The sequence below is a fragment of the Mirounga angustirostris genome, unplaced genomic scaffold (assembly GCF_029215605.1).
Source record: "Mirounga angustirostris isolate CCGP_5_RB_7025 unplaced genomic scaffold, mMirAng1.0.hap1 SCAF_15, whole genome shotgun sequence".
Taxonomy (NCBI): Eukaryota; Metazoa; Chordata; class Mammalia; order Carnivora; family Phocidae; genus Mirounga; species Mirounga angustirostris.
The window spans coordinates 83392986-83403665 of NW_026991723.1; positions in this window are offsets into that span (position 1 = coordinate 83392986).

The following is a 10680-nucleotide window of genomic DNA, read 5'->3' on the forward strand; positions in this document are numbered from 1 at the left end:
GGAAAGGGGCCTGGAACAGGTCGACCGCAGTGTCCAACCTGAAAATGGGTTCCCAGTGGGCTGGCCCCCCCACACTGCCGGTGTCCGGGTCTGACCCGCGCTCAGACAACCACGTGCCCGTGGCCGCGTCTCTGCTCCTGGCACTTCTCCAGCTCTGCCCCACCCTTCTCTCCAGTTTTTGGCTTCTCCAGTCCTCACCCCACTACTCAGGTGTCCAGAAAAGTCACCCGAGCCTGGCCAGCTCCCTGGGTCAGACAGGAGGCAGTTTCCACGTAAACCCCCCGCGATGGTGGAGCAGAATTGCTAGAGCAGGACAGGAGCAAGTACCAGGAGGAACAGCAGGTCCGCCAGGGCACCAGGCTGCTTGGGCAGCGCTCCCTGCGCGGCGGTCGCCTGGCAGCTAGTTGTCACCACGTGTCCCTGTCACAGCTCCACCTGGTGGGCAATAGGATCCCCATTTCTCAGAAGAAAGAAATCAAGGCTCCAAAAAGGTCAATCCTTGCTCAAGGTCAGCATACTCTTTCAGTTACAAGAGACAGAAACTCGGTTCGACCTGACTCGAGAAAAAGAAGAGAAGGTGTTGATGCAGGAGGCTGGGAAGGCCGGGGATGGGGCTCAGTGAGGTCCTCATCCCCCTCTGCCTCTCTGCCTCTCGCACTCTTTCTCTCCCTTCCTCCCTCCCTCTCTGTGTGGTTGTTCCTTTCTGTCTCCCATCTCCTGAGTGCCCTCCTCTCGGCTCCGTTTTATTCCCTCCCACTGCAGACAGAAAGGACAGGAAATGCAGCCTGTGGCAGAGATGAAAGCCTGGTTTTATTTGGATGGTAAAATGCTCAGGTGATAAATAACATTTCTCCCTTGTGACCAGTGATATGTAAATGGAAGTATTCTATGGCACTTTGGGGAAGGTTGCCTAAGGGAAGGCAAGCTGACTCAGCTGGAAGGAGCACCTTTCTTGCCCTTCCCCACTTTCCTCCTCCTTGTTGCCTAAAACATGGGTGTAATGGCTGGAGCTCTGGTAACCATTTTAGGCCATGAGGTGAGGCTGGGTGTCCATGCCAGTAATATGAGCCCTGGACGGGCCACCACCAGACTTCCGTGATAAACAAACAAACCCTTGCATGTTTAAACTGCTTTTATTTAGAATTTTTGTTAGATGCAGCTAAAGCTAAACTTAACCCCATGATACCTGGCCACAAGCAGTTCTGATTTCACATTGTTCCTACTCAGAAACCCCAGAGCCAGGACCCTTGCTCTCTTCACTCCACAAGACATCTGAGGCAGAGCTCGGAATAGCACAGCTGGTGTCACAAACACACATGACCAGAGAAATGGCCAAACCATGGCCCGACCCTACTGTTGGTGTGTTTTGTATGGTGTGTTGCTTGCTTTTGAGGAGAGGCAGTCAGTGAGGGATCACATGAATGGTGGGGAAGGAGGATTCCCCTAAAGATGTGGGAAGTGATGGGTGCCCACTACAGCTAGCATGCAGGGCATCCCAGTTCATCTGACTCCCAGGCTGGGCACTCTCCACCCTACTCTGTAGTAGTTCTGTCTTTTTTTTTTTTTTTAAAGATTTTATTTATTTATTTGAGACAGAATGAGAGAGAGAGAGAGAGAGCACATGAGAGTGGGGAGGGTCAGGGGGAGAAGCAGACTCCCTGCCGAGCAGGGAGCCCGATGCGGGACTCGATCCAGGGACTCCAGGATCATGACCTGAGCCGAAGGCAGTCGCTTAACCGACTGAGCCACCCAGGCGCCCTGTAGTAGTTCTGTCTTAACAGACCTGCTTCCCCATCCAGTGGAGATCATGAAAGAACCCACTGGGGTCAGTCGACCTCTTGCAAGGAGGTCCATCTGGAGACCACTGTGAATGGGGTCAAGAAGACAAAGGTGTGGAGGACTCCAAGGTCAACCCCAGGGATCACGTCTCAAGCTAGCCCTGCCAGTCACTCATGGAAGATGAGTGTGAGTATTGGAGTCAGACAGAGCTGAGGTCAAAGCCCCCTCCAGCTGTGTGGCCTTGGGTGAGTTCCTTTACCTCTCTGAGCCACCACACCAATTCTCTCATTTCTATCTCCTGGCTTGTCGTCTCTCCCTCCCTGCCAACTCCTCACACACCTAGGATCCCATCTTCTGCCTCTCACCCCATCTACCTATCCTCCAAAAGGGCCTACCTCAGCAGCACCCACCTTCCCCACCCGTTATCTGCACATACCCCCTCCCCCGCCAGGCCCCACAAAGACTGAGCCTGGGATGTACCGACATACTCTCCTGGATGCCAGAACATTCCAATGAGGCCTAAGAAACAATTAATCTTCCAGATATTCCGAATTACCAAACATGCAAAAATAGACCACCTCTATCCAGCCCAGAGCCCGGTCCCTGCACGGCTGACTCCCCGCCCAGGCTTGGCCATGGGGGTCACAGGTCAACAACCCCCAGGGTCCTACCCCAGAGCAGGGACGCAGCAGGACGCAGGCTCTTCATCCCCGGCGGAGCCCAGGACACTCTGCTCCTAACCTAACCTAACTGCACAGGCTGAATAAATGCCCCCCTGGGGAGGCAGGCCTTCAAGACTGAGCCAGGAAAAAGTAAACCTTAATTTTAAAATTGCTTTTATTATTAGCTCAATTTTTTAATTTAATTTACTGTTTATTTGATATGTATTACCATTTAAAATTTAGAAAAATGAATACACTAAAAATGTGAGTCTCCAGTAATTGCAGTGGAAGTCAGCAATGTCTCCTGTGCTCGTGCCTTGATTTAAAAACAACAACAACAACAACAACAAAGGAGGGAAAAAAGAGACACAAACAAATGTGATTCTTTGTCATTGGGAGGTTGCTGTTTCTTGGCAGCCGTGTTGCTGGCCTGTCCCCACAGCCCACGAATCACCTCTCGTCATGCTGACAACCATCCGCACGGACGCCACTTGAGGGCAGGGATTCGCATCTGCCCCAAGCAGCCAGCACAGGGCCTGGTGGAGAGGAGAGGCTCAGTGTGTTTGTTGGAAACAGGGAAGGAGAGAGGGATAGATGGGGAAGGAAGGAAGGTGGGAAGACATCCCAGTCCCTTGTTAAAACAGAAGAACGAACAAAATCCTGCGGGGACCCACAGGACAACTCGATCTGCCTGGAGGGGTGCGGAAGCAGCCAGTGATACTGAGCTGAGTCTTGAGGAATGCCTAGGAACTCTCTAGAACTTGTGGACATCCACCAGGCAAAGAAACAGGAAAGGCAGTTCAGGGGGAAGGCGTGGCATGCAAAGGCATGAAGGTGTGAGAGAACACGAGTCTGGGCCTTCATGAAAAGCCTGGCACAGCCCCAGAAGGGGTGCTGGAGAAGAAAGGGAACAAGAGAGGAGGCTGAGGACATCAGAGAGGAACTTCTGAGCGGGGCCAAGGTGTTAACTTACCCCCTTGATTTCAGGGAACACCCACTAGATGCTACTCACCGAGCCTTGGCTGAATTAACCACATGGGCAATTGTTGAACCAGATTAGGAGGAGGGGACCCCAAGTCCAACCACAAGAAGGGCAGAAGCCCTGGACCCCATTCCCAGCCTGGGCCCCCAAGCAGCTGCTCCTTCCTCCCATTTACTCCAGTCTGGATGTTTTTCTCTGCGCTTGATGAAGTTAAAATAAGCCCTCTCTGGGGTGAGTCGCAGGCGTTCAAATTGGATTGGCACACAGACGCCAAGCAGTTTGCGGCAGGAGCCAGGGGACCTGGAGAGCAGGTTTTCGCTGGAGGGGACATGAGCTTTATTTCCCTCTTGGTTGCTGACAAGGAAGCAGCTGTCCTTCCCTTATTATTTTTACCTCGAGTCACAGCCGCTGATGCTGAGCCTCCCCAGTGCCCGCCCGCCTGCCAGGACCAGGTGAAGAGCCCAGCGCCCTGGCCCAGTTCTGCCATGAGCCTCGAGCTCCACCTACCGCCACCTTCACACAGGACTGGAAAACAGCCCTCTGTCTCAGGTCCAGACCCTTCCACTCCAAGGTGGAGGTCACTGCCCGGAAGACAGAGAGCGAGCCAGAGCAGCCTTGAAGAATACCTGGAATAAAAAAGATAATACTAATAAAGAAAGAAAAAGAAAAAATTCATGACCAATTCCCCTTCCTAACACAATAGCTCATTTATTGTTTTTGCAATAGTTCAGACTTTTAGTTTGATAAGACTAAACCCAAATTTGTCTTTGCTGTTCACTAAGCACTTCCAAATCTGCCATGTCATTCTAGCCTTAAAAATTTCAAGGCTAGGGCGCCTGGGTGGCTCAGTTGGTTAAGCGACTGCCTTCGGCTCGGGTCATGATCCTGGAGTCCCGGGATCGAGTCCCGCATCGGGCTCCCCACTCAGCGGAGAGTCTGCTTCTCCCTCTGATCCTCCCCGCCCATGCTCTCTCTATCTCATTCTCTCTCTCAAATAAATAAATAAAATCTTAAAAAAAAAATTTTCAAGGCTAGAATGACACCAACAGGTGGGTGTCATCAGCTCCATTTTATTGCTGAGGAAATTGAGGCTCAGAGGTGAAGTGGCTTTGCCTGAGATCACAGATACACTAACAGAGTGGGAGAAATGAATCCATTTGTCTACCTCCAAATCTCGTATGCCATCCAGTGTATTTTCATGTCTTTGTCCATGTACCAGTTGAGAATGCTCTCAGCTGCAGCTAACAACAACAGCGCTTTAAATAGATAGGGGTTTATTTTCCTTATATAACAAAAGACTGGCAGTAGGTGGTCTCTAGGTTGGGAGGCAGCACAATAATGTCATGGAACCATAGTATTTCAATCTTGCTGTTCCTATCATCCTTAATAGATTGCCTTCTGACATGCTTTCATCCTCATGGTCACAAGATCGCTGCTGCAGCTCCAGGCACCTCAGCTGCATTCAAGACAGAAGAGATTTTTAAAAAAAGATTAGGAGGAGAGAATGGTGAAAACATTAACCATCTCTTTTATCAGAAAAAGCAAAATATTTCTCTGAATTCTGCCAGAAGACTTTGGTTTACATCTTAGTGGTAACATGACTACCCACAGCTGCAAAGCTGAGAAAGAGCATTTTGAAAACAAAGGAGAAGGACACAAATGCTATGTCAGTCACCAGCAATATTTACCAGTCTACACAGAGTTGTACTTAGTTACAATTATATGACACCATTTTTGCTTCCTACTTTTTTCTTTCTTTTTTAAAAAACATATTAGTTTCAGGTGTACAGCATAGTGATTAAATATTTGTCTAGATTGCAAAATGATCACCACCATAAGTCTAGTTAACATTCATCACACCATACATACAGGAATTTCTTTTCTTATGTTGAGAACTTTTAAGATCTATTCTCTCAGCAACTTTCAAACATGCACTACAGTATTATTAATTAGAGTCGCCATGCTGTACATTACATCCCCATGATTGATTGATTGATTGATTGATTTTTAAGATTTATTTCTTTATTTGACAGAGAGAGTACAAGAAGGGGGAGCAGCAGAGGGAGAAGGAGAAGCAGGCTCCCCGCTGAGCAGAGAGCCCAACGTGGGGCTCAATCCCAGGACCCCGATATCATGAACTGAGCTGAAAGCAGATGCTTAACCAACTCAGCCACCCAGGCGCCCTGGAGAGAGAATCTTAAGCAGACTCCGCACTGGGCACAGAGCCTGATAGGGGGCTTGATCCCAAGACCCTGAGATCATGACGAGCCGAAACCAAGAGACAGACACTTAACTATGCCACCTCGGCGCCCCTTTGGTCCTCTTAATATATCACTCTCTTGATTTCCAAGAGGATTGTGCTATTCTACACGGTGAAACAGTACTTGGATGTATCAATTTCACCACAACTGTGCCAGCACAGAGTTTTACCATTTTAAAATGATACCTTAAAGTTGCTTTTGTTTTCACTCCTTTGATTAACATTGAGGAGGAACATTTTTCCCCATGTATTTTTCACTTTGTTTTTCCTCTTTTATAAAGTATTTGTTCCTTTCTTTATCCAGTCATTTTTGAGAGTGAGAGATTCATTTTTATAGAAATGGCCATACTGTTGATACCAGTATCAACTCTGGGAATATTACAACTTCTACTTTTTCATTTGATTCTACAAATTCCTGGGAGGAAGGCAGAGTGGGGAATAGGATCCAAGTCACAGAGCAAGGGAACTGGGCTCAAAAGTCCGTGCAGCTACTAAGAGGCAGTTCTTCTGTCTGGCACTTTTTCTTGCACACTACAGTTATTTTTTAAAATAACGGTTTACTGGAATGTAATTCACATTCCATGCAACTCACTCATTTAAAGTACACAACTTAATGTTTTTTAGGACATTCCCACAATGGTGCAACCATCACCACAATCAATTTTAGAACACTTCATCACCCCCCAAAAGAAACTCTGCACCTGCTAGCACTCATTGTCATGTCAGATGGAGGCAAAAGTATTTTTAAGCTTGGAGAAAAGCGATGGTGGGGTGGGGGGGTGCTGCGTAAGGAAAGTGGAGGTTTAAGCTATGCCATGGATTTGCTATGTGACCACAGGTCACTTCCCTCTCTGGTTCTTGGTTTCCCCTAATACAAATAGGTATTTATTGAGCACCCGCTGTGTGCAAGGCTCCAGGCCAGGCATGTCACAGATAGGCATGACCATTCTCTCTAAACTGGGGTAAGAAGCCAAACTTTACCCAAGAGGGGAACCAAGACCAAGAGCAGAGACATGGTCATTTGGGTCCCTATGCTTGTTGGTCACAGAGAGGGGCCTGGAATGGAGGGTGGGACTGGCCTTGACTCCCAGCTCAAGGCCTCTACATCAGCTGCCTCTGGCTTCTGGAACTGCCCCAGTGACAGGTGGAGACAGGTGGGGACAGGTGGGGAGAGGAATAGGAGGAGTGAGAGGGGCTGGAATCAGCTTGGCACAAGTAGTTGCTTCTCTCTCCTGTGGCCATAATCAGTGGTGTGGGTGGCAGGCGTGGGGTCCACTAAGCAGAATCCTCTTTCCAGAGCCGCACATACCAACCCCCCAGGCACACACATCCCAACCTTAGAGTCACAAGTGTCTGTCTGCATGTGCCTAGATCTGTTAGATCATTCTGTCAGTCCTTCAACAAATGCAAGTGCTCACTCTGTCAGGCCCTGTCCCTGGCGCTGGGGGGTGGCGGGGGATGGGGAGGGGAAGGGGCGGTGGCGAGGAGGAATGGACAGGCAGACAGTTCCCCAGCATTTATAGGGATCTGGGGTTCCTGAAACAGTTTAATGTTGGGGGCAGGGAAGGCATCCTAGAAGGTCTAAGCTGAGACCTGAAAAATGAGTAGAAATGAGCCACAAAGGACTTGGAAGAGGGGGGCTCCTGGCTACTCCTAGGCAAAGGGAACAGCATGTGTGAAGGCCAGGGGGTGTGAACAGACAGATGTTCCCTCTGGCTATAGGCTGGGCTACGGAGTGTGATGGGGAAGAGGCACAGTGAGGGAGGACAGGGGACGGAGTGTGATGGGGAAGAGGCACAGTGAGGGAGGACAGGGGACAGAGAAGGATCGTGTTAGCCACATGCGGACCTTGGACTTTCCTGGAGCACCAGGGAGCCACAGAAAGGTTTTGAGCAGGGGAGGGACAGGAGCAGATGGCAATTTCACAGAGCTCATTCTGTCTGCTGAGTGGAGAAGGGGCTGGAGTGGGCAAGAGGGGAGGCAGGCTGGTTCCGGGCACATCCAGCGTCTCCGGAATCAAGGTATGCAGGGGTGGGAGTAGGGAAAGGGACTCTTATCTACCGAGCAGGAGCCAGTCACCACCAGAGAAAACTGACAACTGGGTCAGGGTGTGGGGCTCCCCCAACCCTGATACTCACACATCTCCCCTCCCAGCCACCCTTTATGTCCCTGAGAAGAGCGGGTGATTCCCTACCTTCTGTGTGAGAAGACACAGGGTACAGAGACTTGCCCAGGTCACAGAAAAGTTGGTTGATGGCCAAGTTCCAATTCTGTTGGGTCTGTGGCAACCCCAAAGTGACAATGTCCCAGTGGCCAACTCCTCCTTCCAAAATTCCTATGCTTGCACTATGGACAACTTAGCTGAGCGGACAGGGCAGGGCCAGGCCCCAGGATAAGCACACCCCTGGCTGCCGCCCTGGTTCCCCACCCCATCTACACAGACAACGAGCCCAGCGACCCCGATGGCTATCACTCACTCACAGCCTCCAGGCCCATCTAGGGACACAAGAGGCCTGTCAGAACCACCACCACAGGCACGATGAATGGCTCTAGGCTGCCAGTCGGACAATACCCAGGCTCTGGGGTGGAGAGATTAGGCTATAACAGGGCCCAAACAGCTGAGGGTCCATGGAGGCCCCCCCCCAACACCTCCCCACCCCCCTAGCCCCGTACTTCGCCATCTCCAGGAGTGACTCTTAGGAAATGTGACCCCACTGAAGGAAGGGAGTTGGCCCTGAGCCCCCAGGCAGGGGTGTTACCAAGGCTGGGAAGGTTGTAACTCAGGCGACAGGGGAGAGATTGGGGTTGGGACGGGAAGCGAGGCATACAAAGGAGGCTAGGAGAATTGGGGTAGATCCACCCCACCCACAGAGAGAAAGAGGCAGACCTGGGGTCCACCTCTTCCTTGCTGTGTGGAGCCCTGTGTTCTCTCTGGGCTCAGTTAGCACATATGTAAAAATGGGACCCTCAAGTGTCCCTGTCTTGAATGAGAGCAAATGTGGGAGGGCCCACCAGGGCCAGGCAGCAAGGGCTCCATCCTGGGCAGGGTGTGGGTGGGCCACAAAGACAAGGGACAGCCAAGTCCTGCAGACATTCTGTAGGCCCAGGAACCTGGGAAATGCTCAGAACTCTGCTCCAATGGGGACCTCCTATCTCCCAATTTCATTTTGCAAATTCTCAAACCTGGGGAAAGCTAGAAGAGCACACTGAACACCAATATAACAACCAGTTTGATTCCCTTCCCTTTTCTTTTAAAAATAAACCATTATATGGGGCGGCTGGGTGGCTCAGTGGGTAAAACGTCTGCCTGCCCTCAGGGAGAGATCCCAGAGTCCTGGGATCAAACTCAGCAGGGAGCCTGCTTCCTGCCCCCCACCAAGCTCTCTCATGCTCTCCCTCAAATAAATAAATATTTAAAAAATAAAAATAAAAACCATCATAAGATGGTAAACTTTGTTCTATGTATTTTACTACAATAGAAAAAATTGGGGGGCACCTGGGTGTGGCTCAGTCGTTAAGCGTCTGCCTTCGGCTAGGGTCATGATCCCAGGGTTCTGGCTCCCCACTCCGTAGGAAGCCTGCTTCTCCCTCTCCCGCTCCCCCTGCTTGTGTTCCTGCTCTCACTATCTCTCTGTGTGTGTCAAATAAATGAATAAAATCTTTAAAAAGAAAAAAAATTGGGGAAAACCCCCATAAACCATTGTGTTGCCAGCAAGCTATTGGAACAACTGTAAGCGAAGTTTTTCGTTTTTTTTTTTTTTTAAGATTTTATTTATTTATTTGAGAGAGAGAATGAGAGAGAGAGCACAAGAGGGGGGAGGGTCAGAGGGAGAAGCAGGCTGCCCGCTGAGCAGGGAGCCCCATGCGGACCCGTCCTGGGACTCCAGAATCATGACCTGAACCAAAGGCAGTCGCTTAACCAACTGAGCCACCCAGGCGCCCTGTAAGGGAAGTTTTGACAAGAATGATAAACGTACTATACGCCTGGTACAAGGGGCGCCTGGGTGGCTCAGTCGTTAAGCGTCTGCCTTCGGCTCAGGTCATGATCCCGGGGTCCTGGGATCGAGCCCCGCATCGGGCTCCCTGCTCCGCGGGAAGCCTGTTTCTCCCTCTCCCCCTGCTTGTAATCCTGCTCTCACTGTGTCTCTCTCTGTCAAATAAATAAATAAAATCTTAAAAAAAAAAAAAATCACATAGCAGCCCCTTGACTTGTGTACTATTATCCACGTGTTACAGATGGGGAAAGTGAGGCTCAGAGAAATTAGCCAACGTCCCTTGAGTCAGTCAGGATGAACTTGGATCTGTCTGATCTCCCTCCCAAGCAGGAAGCCCCGCTAGGGAGGCAAGAGAGTGCCTCCAGGGGCGCCTGGGTGGCTCAGTCGGTTAAGCGTCTGCCTTAGGCTTGGGCCCTGGTCCCAGGGTCCTGGGATCGAGCCCCACGTGGGACTCCTTGCTCAGCTAGGAGCCTGCTTCTCCCTCTCCCTCTGCCTGCCGCTCCCCCTGCTTCTGCTCTCTTTGTCAAATAAATAAAAAATAAAAAATAAAATAAAATAAAATAATAAAATAATAAAATAAATAATAAAATAAAATAAAATAAAATAATAAAATAAAATAAAAGAGTGCCTCCAGTCCCAGCCGCAGACCCCTCCTACTGGGAGCTCCGCCTCTGCGTCCCCTTTCCCTTCCGCTTAGCCTCCCTCTGCTCCCGGCCCCACCACCAGTCCCAGGCTCTGCCCTCAGGGACCAAAACCTTTTCAGTTTAATTCACCCCCACCTCACACACAGAGGGCCTCCCCGGCCCACCTTGCCCTTACCTTTCGAATGTCCTGGATGAAGACCCAAAGACCCAGATTCAAGGCTGGGCTCTGCCCCTCACTGGCTGCCTAATTTGGAGACAGCCCTCAGTCCTTATCTGGAAAATGGGTATGACGGCCCCTCCTCACAGTGGGTTAAAGGTAAAGGAGAGGAGGCCTGTAGGGGGGGGCCAGCTCCGGGTA